We start from the raw sequence: 272 nt of genomic DNA on the forward strand, positions 1-272 counted from the left end.
TCAATATCATGTTTACAAATACAATTTAATATCAATATACGAATGTATATTAAAGGAACGTTTTAATGAGTTTATAATGTCAGCTAATCAAGTGTTTCCCATTTCTATACATAAAAAGCATCCCCCATAAATAATAAATACCAAGAAAATTCTAAAAATACGTTTATATTTTGCTATAGTAATACGCGTTGCTACCCTTTCGACTCTTTCGATAATCCCCCCCCCCCCCCCCCCCCCCCCNCCCCCCCCCCCCGAATAAACATTGACTGCAC

This window comes from Mizuhopecten yessoensis, unplaced genomic scaffold (assembly GCF_002113885.1).
Source record: "Mizuhopecten yessoensis strain PY_sf001 unplaced genomic scaffold, ASM211388v2 scaffold433, whole genome shotgun sequence".
Taxonomy (NCBI): Eukaryota; Metazoa; Mollusca; class Bivalvia; order Pectinida; family Pectinidae; genus Mizuhopecten; species Mizuhopecten yessoensis.